General features: G+C 38.5%; 1 protein-coding gene across 10 annotated transcripts in view; it reads left to right on the forward strand.

Moving 5' to 3' along the window:
• The window catches only part of atp2b2 (ATPase plasma membrane Ca2+ transporting 2), a 204,053-nt gene that overhangs the window by 51,265 nt on the left and 140,007 nt on the right, over positions 1 to 12,781 (forward strand). For 9 of the 10 annotated variants that reach the window (XR_016148527.1, XM_089125110.1, XM_089125102.1 and 6 more), the window contains exon 1: positions 12,365 to 12,484. The exons of the other annotated variant lie outside the window; for it this stretch is intronic. The gene's annotated coding sequence lies outside the window, so the exon portion shown is untranslated. Of the gene's footprint in view, positions 1 to 12,364; positions 12,485 to 12,781 lie in introns of those variants that run through there. 10 annotated transcript variants of the gene reach the window in all.

Here is a 12,781-nt window from a genome sequence, read left to right on the forward strand (position 1 = left end):
CGGCGTCTTCTACTCCCAGCACTTCGCCCACATGATGATATCGCATCGGCATCAGAACCGTTTTCGGAACCGAAACTTAGGAATTTTGCACGGTTCCGGTATTTTTTCAAAAACACAACCGGTTCTGGAAAAGAACCGGTTCTCGGTTCCCAACCCTAGAGTGGGGTGCATTTTTTTTTATAACTCATCCGTTTTAATTACATTAAGCCTTAAAGTTCTGCATTATTAAGGACGTGGCCACTTAAGTGACATGTGGATTGCCACTGATATCATTAGTAGCGGTTTGTCTGCTGTGTCTTAGCGTCACGTGACATCACCTTAGCCAATCCGGCTCACTGCACATTTTCATTTTTCCGGGAGTGACGTGCGGCCAAGATGGGGACGGCCAGCTCCGCCCACTTTAGGCTTCAAAAATGCTCTTCAATAACACTGCGGGTGACGTCACGCACACTACGAATATATATATTTTTTACAGTCTATGGGGAAACCACTCTTGATTCTAATCAATCATGCACAGAATGTCTGGTCCACTACATGTTTTTCTGACTTTATAAAAGAAGATGCCTGATTTAGTTAATAATTGTATCTGTGAAAGCGTGTTATCAAGCCCCGTCTCAATGGATTCTAGTGTTACATGTGTCGTGGTCAGCGTGGCATACGTCTGCGGTTTAGGGTTCAAGGAAGGGGAACAGTTTTTAGGACTCTCTCCAATTAACTAAAACACTATCACGCTCTGAAGAAGCTGTTGAGTTTGCGGTGTGTAAACCACTAATAGCTACTGTCATGACCTCGTGTAGTGACTCTTCTGCATTGGTTTGTGTCGCTGTCTCCGTGCATTAGTATGAGTATGAGATACTTCTGATGGAACTTTAATAGGAAGCAGTTAGTATGTCAGAATGACTCATCCTTCACCTTCCAGCAATGTTTCATTATTCTTACTAAAACATACACTTTTAAAATGTAGTGCTTTGCATGCTTGAGTATTGATGCGAAGGAATCAAAGTTTTGAACTAATTTACTCAGCCGAAAATGATGTATGTTCTGTGTTTGTATGATTAATATGACATTATTATGATTATAACACTATTCAGCTAGGATGCCATTCCTAGAAAGCTGCTATTAACACACACGCACACACACATCCACACACATATATGGGTCAATGACGTATAATGATTTTTGACAGGCCAATTTTAAAATACAAAAAATAATAATATCTATTGTAATTGTTCAAATATTAAGAATGTTGTATACATATTCATATACACATTTTAAATTAACTGATTTTTTAAAAAAAAATTGTGAATTATTATTTCAATTCAGAACAGCTGAAGTTTTCTATGTGTATATATAGTAAAGTGTAATTTATTCCTGTGATCAAAGCTGAATTTTCAGCATCTTTACTCCAGTCTTCAGAGTCACATGATCCTTCAGAAATCACTATGATGATTTGATGCTCAAGAAAAATTTATGATTATTATCAGTGTTGAAAACAGTTGTGCTGCTGCCTAAATGTTGGGGTCAGTAAGAATATAATATATATATATATATATATATATATATATATATTGTAGGGTCTGGACCAATCAGACACACACTAATTATTTATATTCAATATATTTAATGAATATAAAGGTCTATGAAACTCCCCCAAATGAATCACAAATGAAGTTACTATGTTGGTTGGGTATCCTGTTACAGAGCACCTTAAGACTGATAACAGACTTTTTGTCACGACACACACACAGGAAACGTAAGATCCAAAAGCAGTCATTTTTAATAGGGGAATCCGTACTCCCAACAGTTCAGGCAAGGGTCAAAATTCTGAAGGCAATCCAATATTAGGCATATAAAGTTATCTGAAAAGACTATATTATTTGTATTATATTGTTTATTAGTGGATTCCACTGTGACAATTAACCCCATGCCGTGACGACATGCCACACTACTGGCAAAGTCACACAAGGTCAACGCGTGTGCTACAAAGTGCTGATAGTATTTATCGTATCTTTGAGCGTTATATTTTAGAACGCCACACATGTACTGATCCAAAAACAGCTCAGAGGATTGGTTGTGCATCGGCCACGACTGTATTTGAGCACATCTGTCGTGTGTTGGGTTGAGTTTTCTAGCGTTCAACACACGTCTCTGATGCTTCACATGTGGGTGTGTGTTGTTGAATAGGAGATGTGAAGCTCAGATCCTAATTTAGCCCAGCGCTGTATGATTCAGCTGAAATGTGTCGAGGTGCAGCTCAAATGAGGCTTACGATAAAGAAAACACACCTCGCTCTCCAATAATAGCATGTGACACGAGGAACATGTGCCATCGTTGAAGACAGAGGCCACGGAAAAATCATTTGGATTAGTGGATTTATAATTATCCTATTGTTCTGTCAGAGAGCTAAATGATTTCATGATAATGACAGTCCATTAATAACCTGCGTTTAATATAAGATGATTAGCTGACTGATCTTGGGTCAGGAGGTCAAACCGGGGATTCACAGATTGTATTAGTTTTAGATTGTATAGTAATAGCCATTCATAGAGAACACGTTTGTGCGGTTAATACAACATCAAAGCTCTAGAGACACATTCTTTAAAGGTTGATTTCGTTTTAATTTGAGCACTTAAAGGGTTAGTTCACCCAAAAATGAAAATTAAGTCATTAATTACTCACCCCCATGCTGTACCAACCCCGTAAGACCTTCGTTCGTCTTCGGAACACAAATGAAGATATTTTTGATTAAATTTGAGAGCTGTATCTCACCGTTGTGATCACCACTGCCATCATCATTGTCATTTATTATTATTATTATTATTATTATTATTATTACTACTATTATTATTATTATTATTATCATCAATATTGCCATTGTCAATGCTGTAGAATTAGAATGTAGAACTAGAATTAAGCGTCATTGTCATCACTAATGCAATAACTTCCCCCTTATCTCTTCATGGGTTTTTAATGCACCACAACATAGAAAAGGAAAAAAAAAAAAAAAAAAAAAGTATATTTGGAAAAACATCGCAAACACCAAGGCAGGCAAGACAGGCGAGAAGTAGTTTCAACGGGACAACATCTCTGGCCCAATTTGAGACATTCTCGCACTGTACTCCCTCTTTTAATGCACTTTAGACATTGCACATAACACACACACACACAAAAAAAAAACAGAAAAATAGGAAAAGATAGGGACTGATGAGATGTGGGGGAAGGTTGTCTTATATTATATTATATTAGTATATTATATTATTATATTATCATATTTTGTACAGGATTGACAATGGCAATTGTTACATAGGAGGAAGGATGGAAATAAAAATCTACAAAAACGATATGGGCAGTATGGTGGTAGTGGGGAGTGATGGTAATGACAATGGTAATAAATGATAAATGGTTACTTTGTGTACACACGCATACACATACCCACGCTCATACACACTCACTTACACACTTAGATCAAACACTTAAATCACTCTTGTCACTGCTGGAATTATGGATTTACAAGATTGCTCACTACTGCACTATGTTGGTTTGTTTGTATGTATGTCTGACTGTTAAATAAAAAAAAATAAATAAAAAAAAAATTGAGAGCTGTATAACTACCACATTGGCTCCTAAGGGACTGCCTCTTGACGGCCCAGAAAGTCAATGAAGAAAATGTTTAAATATCCCAAGTGACTACCGTGGCTCAACTATATGTTTATCAAGCGACGAGAATACTTTTTGTGCGAAAAAACAAACAAAAATAACGAGTTTATTCGACTATTTCTTTTCTTCCTTGTAGGCCAGAAACGAGACTTCCTTAGATTTCCACGACGCATGCGCGAGAACTGCGATCTGAAGTAGTGTAAGCTGGTGTAAGCAGATCGCAAATCTCGCGCATGCGTCGTGGAAATCTAAGGAAGTCTCGTTTCTGGCCTACAAGGAAGAAAAGAAATAGTCGAATAAACTCGTTATTTTTGTTTGTTTTCTAAAATGTCTTTCATATCTAAAGTTTTCTAAAATGTTTTTCATATCTAAAATGATGAAAAACTTTTTTGCTGCTATTCACATTCTCTGGTGTAAGCTGCTATTTTTCATATGTAAAAGTGAATGGTGATTATTACTCCAGAATACATGTACGGGAGAAACGATGGGGAATTCTCCAGCTAACAGGGACCGTTCTCAAAAGCTTGCCAGAGTTATGAACAAACATTCTTTCAGTATATAGAACGTTCTTATAGACAGTTAACTGACTTAATAATATTCTCATAATATTCTTTGGATAAAAGAGAACAATATTCTCTTTTATCCAAAGTGACTTACAAGTGCTATATATGTCAGAGGTTGCACGCTTCTGGAGCAACTAGGAGTTAAGTGTCTTGCTCAGGGACACATTGGTGTCTCACAATGGATTTGAACCCAGGTCTCTCAGACCAAAGGCATGTGTCTTATCCACTGCGCCATCACCACCCCAAATTCATTAGTTATGACAACGTTATTTTAAAATTTTCTCTGAATGTTAAAATCAGATCAACGTGTGATCGTCAACCAGTGGATCTCTGAGCTGAGTGAGTGAGTGGAGGCGGGGCTCATTTGCATATGCATAGAACCATGCATACTAAATGAGTCAAGGGTGTCGAGTTATATTCAAGATATTTTAAGTCATGAAGAATTTTTTTACAAGGGAAAAAAAGGTTTAAATGGGTCATTTTGGTAATCAAAGATTAGTTTTAAGGGATACTACAGGGGGACTTTAATGAAAATATTAGCAAAACATTCCTAGAACACATTTTTGTTTCCTCTAAACCTCCATTTGAATTGAAATCTTGGCCTAACACTGTTTTTGCACTTTAGTATTTTTATGGCCTCTGAATTAAGACATTGGGTAGATTTCGAAGAACTTAGTATTGTGTGCCGGCTTTTATTCTCTTGAACTATTTGAAATGTGAATGTAGTGTCTTTTCACACACATTGAGCCCCGGTGCTGTTGTTAGAGGCACAGGTTTGTTTGAGTCTGTTCTCTCTGTATCTTCATCTCTCGGGGGTTTGCTGCACTGCAGTGTTGGTGTGCGGGGGCGTCCCGATTCACAGGCACACACTCCATCTGTCCTGCAGCAGAACACACACTCATCCCGTCTGTGGGTCATGAGGACATGATCAGTTCGATATTGTCATGGTGGGTTGCAGGAAGGCAGACGATGAAGATCATTTCCAATACAGAGATTTATTTACCATCCAGAAAACAGGCAAACAGGTTGAGCAACACATAACGCTGATCGGACAGAGAATAATTGTGAGGGACCAACTCAGTTTACACGCGTATATGAATTTTGAAAAAACTGAGACTTCGTTTGTGCCCTTCGTTTACACGCAAATGGAGAATTCGCCTCTGAAAACCATTCTTTCAAAAAACTCGGGCCAGAGTGGAGATTTTTGGAATACTTTGCATGTAAACAGAGTTTTAGGCAGCCGACGTCACAGTATTTGGCTTTGGTGATTATAGATGCATTCAGAGTAGCAGTTGCATTTATGTCGGTGCAAACCCTTTTCGTCATTTGCAAATACAGCCGCTCTATTGTGTCGAGGAGCTGTTGTTGTATTTTTGGGATTCTGATTGGCTAACGTGAGCTTCAGCCTCTCCCCAGATAGCAAACTGACATTGAATCAACGTGGAAATATGACATCGAAACAACGTTGATCTGACATTGTTTTGCTCATCGAATTAACGTTGAACCAACGTCAGACGCGTCATTCTTTCAAAGCTAACGGAAAATCAACTTGAAATCAACGCGTTGTTTCAACGTTATGAAAGCAAACCAATTTTCGATTTTCATTTAGCTTTGAAGAATGCCGCATCTGACGTTGGTTCAACGTTAATTCGATGAGCAAAATCAACGTTGTTTCAATGTCATGAGAGACGTCGTTTCCACGTTGATTCAATGTCAGTTTGCTGTCTGGGTCGTTACACTGCCACCTACAGGTTTGGCATGCTCTTGACAGCATACACAAATGAGGATGAATAATAACACAGCTGTCACATATGAGCTAATAATGAGGAGTGGGGTGATGAACATAAAAACAAACTCAAAGTCTATGATAAAGAGGCTGAACACGACCTCGACCTGATGAAGCCTCTCTGAATGTTTCAAGATTAACAAACAGTTACAAACAGAATGAATGAGTTACACAACTGCTAAACAATTAATCACATATATTTGTATTTTTTTGTTTGTCATGACGTAATTTGTATCATGGAATATACAAGGAATTGTATAATGAATTTCGACAACACTTTACTATAAGGTTCATTAGTTAACATTAGATAATATATTTACTATAATGAACTAACAATGAGCAATACATTTGTTACAGTATTTATTAATCTTTGTTAATGTTAGTTAATGAAAATACAGCTGTTCATTGTTTGTTCATGTTAGTTCACAGTGCATTAACTAATTTTAACAAACACAACCTTTGACCTTTTATTAGTAAATGTTGAAATGAATATGAACTAAGATAATAATAATAAATGCTGAAGTATTGTTCATTCTGAGTTCATGTTACTAAGGTAGTTACCTAATGAACTTTATTGTAAAGATCCTTCAGAAATCATTCAAATATAATGATCTGCTGCTCAAGAAACATTTATGATTATTATCACAATATTGAAAACTTTTGGGCTGCTGCAGATTTTTGTGGAAACTGTGATACTTTTTCCAGCATCTTTTGAAACATTAGAAATGTCTTTTTATCAATTTAATGTGTCTTTGATGAATTAAAGCATTTATTTCTTCGTACAGTATGTACGTCATTAGCCTACAGACAACATCGATCATGTTGTTTCGCAGAGCGTGGTTTTTAAGAGGCCGTTCCGGTTCATTCTGTTGTGCTCAGGGTTCTGGATTATGTCTGAGATGATCATGATTATAATGGGTTATTTTTCCAGACATAGAATTTACACATCGAATCAACAATCTTTCGACATTCAGCTCATATTCTGCATCCCCGTGACTCTTACCGGCTGGAGAATCAGTGGTAAATTTGACAGAACCTGTTTACCGTGACGCATGACACCTGTTATTGTCCCGTGAGGAAGTGTGTTTCAAAACACCCTTGAGTTCGACTGAAGCGAAGCTGTGTGTGTGTGTGTTCCAACTTCACCATATTTCAGGGACAAATCTGTACACAGAAGTGAGCTAAAAATCAAACACAATCTCATTTTGGAGATAAAGTAAATAAAACACTTTTTGTAGAAAAAAACGCAGAAACTTTGATTGTCATTTAACTATGCTAAAGGTCAATTATTTATAACTAGATGTGTATAATATATAATACAGTAGCTAACTTAAAGTGTGTTTGTCTTTGAATCCGTCCGTCCATCCAACATTTTTTTGTGTTTTTCACAATACATATCGTTTCAAAGCAGCTTTGCAGAAAATGCACGAGTCCACATTATAATTTACAGTGATCTGTTATCAGAGGAAACTGTCTTAGTTATGCATTTCAGAAATGTACATATCCAAATCTCAGTTAGCTAAAAATGTACTCATTTAAACAATAATTTAAGTTAGAAACAAGAGCTCATTGAAGCAATGAATACTTCTTTGTTAACAATCAATTCAAATCCATTCATCAGTGTAGAAGAGTATAGCCAACTACTAACAGAAACGCTACTAACTTAACTACATTTTCAGTGGCTTGACAGCAGAGTAGCTTATGCCTTGTTCACACTACATGATTTTAAAACGTCGGGCTGAACTGTGCGGTTCACACTACATGACTTGCTCTCAGTGAAATCTGGAGTGTTCAAGTTGTTAACTGTTCACACCACACAACACAACGTGATTGATCCACAACAGGAGGTAACTCACTACACGAGTTGACAACGCACTACATAGAGATACAACCACGATCGGATGATAAGAGCAAATCATTTGTGACTCAATAAGAGCTGTTTCAGTACTATGGTACGGTCTAAATCCTGAAAATAATCAAATAAATAACAAGTTGACAACAACTTTGTCACCCAACGATTCTATCTTGTCAACAAACCACGTTTTGTCACGAAAAAAACACGCAATAAATAAATATTGCGCCAATACCCAGCGAAGAAGAGAACACAACACGTGAATATGGACGTCAGACAGAAACTAGTGCTGCACACTGTTTGCTCGACGATCTGCTCTGAGGGAAAAAATGCGAAAAAAGAGAGAAAAAGTAAGATTTACCTGGTGTCCTCAACCCATGCGTTGCTATGATTGGCTGTACTCATGACATCACTGAGTTTGAGTCGCGCGACTTCTCTGGATATCTAGCAGGCTAGATATTTTTCTGGGCTCGGCGACGCGTCTGCGAGGCGTCTGCGAGCGTTTTCGCTGTGTTGTTGGCTCTTTCATACTAACAGATTGGCAAGCGTTCATCGTCCGCTAATCTCCCGCGATTTGCACGCGATAACACCCTGACATGTCGGCGACTCAACGATTTGCAAATCGGGCATAAATCGGGCTTAAAATCATGTAGTGTGAACTTGGCTTTAGTTGCTTTTTTTCAGTAGCTAACGTCTTTTAAGGGTCTAGCGCAACCAAGGCTCAATCCCAATTCACCCCTTGGCCCTACCCCTTGTTTTCGAGTGTACCCCTTGGCCCTTTAAACAGAGTTACAAGGGCCAAGGGGTTGAAATATTCCGCTAGGATATGGAACAACCCTGCATGAACCCAATCATCAGATCATCTGATCATCAGTCGTCGGCAATGGCTCTACCGTTACGGAGTTTTTACAGGATTTCTCCATGACAATCAGCGCAGCTCCTCTAAACTTTGAATAAACAATGTTATTATATCTTTCCTTCCTCAAAATGTATGTCTTTTCTGATTGGAAATGTAATTTATTATACCATTTCTTAATTTAAATGACTATAGTGTTATTTTAAGAGTAAAAAAAGTGTGGGGTGGAATTATCTGGCGCTAAATTTAAATGTTTAACCGTTTACGAAGCCTTTTCGCCGGTGATTTGCGACGCATTCGGTCAACTTTCTCGTAGCCGTCCGTTTGGAGGGTGCATCTGAAAAATCTCAGTTTCGAGGATATGTAGCCCCACCCCTTCGCCCTACCCCTCGATCTCAACAAGAATCGGGACACCCTACACGTAGACGTGAACGCACAAAACGGAGGGGTAGGGCCAAGTGGTGAATTGGGATTGAGCCCAAAAGCTACATTCAGTTTCGCATTCCGACGAACAAATCCATTAAAGCAGCGCAGAGTCATCTTATTAGATCACAAACTAAAATTGTGCATTGTCTATTTTTATGACAGGCATCTTTACAGTTCACTGAGAAGAGATCGTCTGATGATCATGTAGACGTTGATATTTCATGACATTCAAGACAACAAGAACATACATTAATTAATTAATTCATGATAATTTCACAAATTAATTATTCCGCTTTATTGCACATATATCAAATGTCTATCTGATTAAATTACAATGTTGACCTGTCATTGTTTACTCTGTCCCACCTAGGGCTGGGTATTGAGACAAATTTCACAATTCGATTCGATTTCGATTCACAAGCTTGCAATTCGATTTGATTTCGATTACGATTCGATTCAATATCGATTATTTTGGATATCAGTTACAATAAATGGCCATTTTCCTCAAGGGAATCAAATCTCTTAAATGCTGTAAACTATGGGAGTCTAGTTGTAGCCAATAGGCTTCATTAGCCTAATATGAAGGTAATAATGAACTGTTTTGTAGCTATACAAATACTTAAATTACCCTTTTATTTATTTTTATAATAAGAAGATTTTATGAAATATAAACATTTAAATGGTGGCTGTCATAAAAACTTGCCAGATTTATTCAAATATGCATTAAATATTGAAGAACATTAAGATTATAATACATATGTAATATATGGTGTATATATTTAGCAAAATGCTCCTCTCTAGAGTTATTTTTTCTAGCTGACTAACGAGTTGATGTGGGTTTCCTGAGGTAAATATGACGATACATGACATTGATTACAAGCTGTTTAACTGACGTCTTTCCACGGTTGAAACGCTGATTGAGCGAATCAATGTGACATGATACGGATTTTGATAAGTTCTACTCTATCTTTTAACACACTTTCAGATGCTCATTCATGTTTATTTTTCTCGCTGTAACTGGTATTATTAAGCCGGAAGAGAGATCAGCGCTGCTGCTCACGCCACAGCGCCAAAACGCTATTTATGTTTATGAATTTCTAAAGAAAATGGATGTAATTTGAAAATTGAGACTTTGTTTCATATCAATAGTAACAAAGGACAAAGATTATTGCGATTTCTTGGATGCGCGCAGCCGCGATACAATGATCCATTCATTCAAATGAAACAGGATGACTAATCGATTCTTGAGATTTAAGAATCGATATCTGTTCGTAAAAATGAGAATCGATTAACATCGAGAAATCGATATTTATTACCCAGCCCTCGTCCCACCACAGTATTATTTTGCACCTAAAATATCACTAATGTTGTGTTCCCTTTCGAGGGAACTCGCGATGCGTCAATGACGCTTTGGGAACGCCCCGCGTGATTGCGTCTGAAGCACTAGTCCAACGGCGAGTGAGCGTCATGAGCAGGAAAGGATAAAAGCACATCCGGTTAAGAACCGTGCTAGCTTTTCTGCCTTCAGCAAGCGCTTTATGTGAATCTGTCTGTTTATTTATTGTTGTTTGTCCTTAAGCATGTATATTTATATATTAGACAGGAGAATGGCGAGCAAACAGCTTTGGATCGTTCATTACACGCGTGCAGGGGCGTAGCACCAAATTCTGGGCCCTGTACACTCTCAATGTCAATGGGCCCCCTACACATGGCATTGTACGTACCACCTTGGTCTGGTGGTTTGCTTTTATTTAATGAGCGTTTAATTTACCGTTAGTCTTCCTTTACCATGTCAAAGACATCGACATGATTTTAAGCCAGATTTAAGCCCAATTTGGAAATCGTTGAGCTCGCTGACAGGTCAGGGTGTTATCGCGGGGGGATTAGCGGGCGATGAACGCTTGCCAATCTGTTAGTATGAAAGAGCCAACAACGCATCAAAGACGCTCGCAGACACGTCGCCGAGCCCAGAAAAATATCAAGCATGCTAGATATCCAGAGCTGTCACACGACTCAAACTCAGTGATGTTATAAATCGACAGTATTACACAATTGCGCTGTATTTGTTTTAAACCAGTAAAAAAAAAAAGTTAATGATCTCCATACGGGTGATTATCCGCTTATCATTATTTAATCTACACACAAACTAAATTTACATTCTATTCAACAGATGTAAATGTTATACCTTTTAAACATCTATTCGTGTCTCAGCCGCGAAGCTTCAGCCTCTCTCTGTGCGAGGACATGCACAGAGCGGCTGAAATGATAGTGTCTGTCAGTTATTATAACATTTGTCGAAATTATGTTGTATATTCCTCAACAGTTCTCGCATTTCAAGTTCGCACAGGGCCTCTCGCTCCTCCTACGGCGGTACTGCTAAACAGGATGTGCTTTTATCCATTCCTGGTCGTGACGTCACTCGCCCGTGACAAACACTCTCGCTGTTGGACTAGTTGACATAAGTGCTTCAGACGCAATCACGCAGGGGCATTCCCAAAGTGGCATTGACGCACCATCTCGTTCTAGGGTTACAGTTGAGACGTTTAGTGCCATCGCTTTGACAAAGCATCTGACAATCGAACAAAAAATGAAATGGAGATATAGCTTGGTTACTTCTCTCTGATTAAAGAGGTTGTGTTGGGTTTCAGAGCGAGGCGTTCTGTGTGACTCATGATGTGCGTCTCAAAGTGGCTCCGTTCACAGTAAATGCATGTGCTGTGAGTTTGATGTGCATTTTTGACTACTTCTTTGTTTTAAGTTGCATTCATTTTGTTCTTCCTATTTTGCACTTTGACAGTCAGTTTGATATATTTTTTAGTGTGAATGGTTGAGTATCTTTGAATAGTTCACAAAATAAAAGAATCAAAAATTGTTCTATCTATCTATCTATCTATCTATCTATCTATCTATCTATCTATCTATCTATCTATCTATCTATCTATCTATCTATCTATCTATCTATCTATCTATCTATCTATCTATCTATCTATCTATCTATCTATCCATCTATCCATCTATCCATCTATCTATCTATCTCTATCTGTGTGTCTGTCTGTCTCTCTGAGTGTTTCACTTTCCCATCTCTTCATGTCTCTTTCTCTTTCTGTGTGTTCTGCAGGGTTCACTCCCTCCCTTCACCCCACTCTCCTTTTCTTTCCATCTCTCTCTCTCTCTCTCTCTCTCACTCTCTCTCTCCGTCTCTCTCTCTCTCTCCCCCCCTCTCCGTCAGTGTGTTGTGTCGTACGGTTGAGTCTGTGTTTGCGTCTCTCAGTACAGATGCTGAGGGGTGATTACTCTTCTCTGAGTCTCACAGCATTGTGGATTTGACATGATCGTCTGGTTCAGTAAGTAAAACTCACCTCTGCTACTAGAACCGCTTCATTTTACAGTTAATGCATGTTTGCGTCGGCAATCTCCAGTGTGGCGTTCAGGAACACGGAGCAGCTGTGCTGAAGCGCATGTGTCCTTCACACGCAGAAGGTTGGCACGCTGGCAGGTGGGGACGCATTGGGTTTCATGCTGTCTTAAATGATCTCCTGACCAGTGTGTCACGGCTGTTTTCTCTATCATTGGAAGCTCCAGTTACAGTTGAATGGGATTATGTCAAAGCTCTCTTGCATGGGTGCCCTCAGATACGCCTG

Source organism: Pimephales promelas, chromosome 21 (assembly GCF_988280905.1).
Source record: "Pimephales promelas chromosome 21, fPimPro1.hap1.1, whole genome shotgun sequence".
Classification (NCBI taxonomy): domain Eukaryota; kingdom Metazoa; phylum Chordata; class Actinopteri; order Cypriniformes; family Leuciscidae; genus Pimephales; species Pimephales promelas.